Raw genomic sequence first — 922 nt, forward strand, 5'->3', positions numbered from 1 at the left:
ATTTTAATGCTGCTATTTTACCTGGTGATTTTTAAAACGATATAATATACAGTGAGGGGGAAGTGATATTTTCCCAAATATACTTCATGGGCTGGGAACAAGAAATGATGTTTCTGGCTGAATGCTCCTGCCCTTGCATTCTCTCCTGTCCTAGCTATTGTTTGTGAAAAGTGTCAGCCTATGATCCCGAGTTTTATCATTTCACATTTGTGAAAAGGATATAACACTCCTTATAAAATGTTCCTTTTTCACAAACCTCCAGAGCCACGTCTTCATTTTTCAAACCCCTTTGTTCCAGCAAAAATAATTTTAAAGCACAAGAGATAATTGGATGAACATATATTAATAGTTGTATTTGAAATATTGCTATGTATACTAAGGAGGAACTTGCATTTCATCAATTCATCTTTAGTCCATCTGGTTCAAAAGTAGAAAGCATGCTGCATATCACCATATATGGAATGCAATATTTTTCTTCTGTGTAGAATTTCCGGAAAAGTCTCTGTAGAAAACGGATCCTCCTTGTGAGGTCTTCATATTCAAGCACAGCTATGGAAATTTTCCAACTCAGAAAGGAAGAAGGTAAAGTCTTGGTAACTTAAGTATATTTATTTTATGGTTAAAAGTTCAACTCTCCCGAATTTTTATCCAGGATTATATGTGTATTTTAGTGCAAACAGAATGTTTATCAAAACATGACATTTCCTTTGGTTAGTCATGAGTTCTGCTTTAACTAAAGAAAATGACGATTTTGGTACACAGCCTACATACAAAACTAAAATTTCAAACATTTGCAAAGTAATCAGTTATCCCTATATTTTTACAGCTGTAAGATATTGAAAATATATAGAAACATTTGATATATTACAGCATTTATCTCTCACACATACACTTTCTCCTCACACACATTCTCTCTCCATAT

Source organism: Myotis davidii, unplaced genomic scaffold (genome assembly GCF_000327345.1).
Source record: "Myotis davidii unplaced genomic scaffold, ASM32734v1 scaffold812, whole genome shotgun sequence".
In the NCBI taxonomy this organism is placed as follows: Eukaryota; Metazoa; Chordata; class Mammalia; order Chiroptera; family Vespertilionidae; genus Myotis; species Myotis davidii.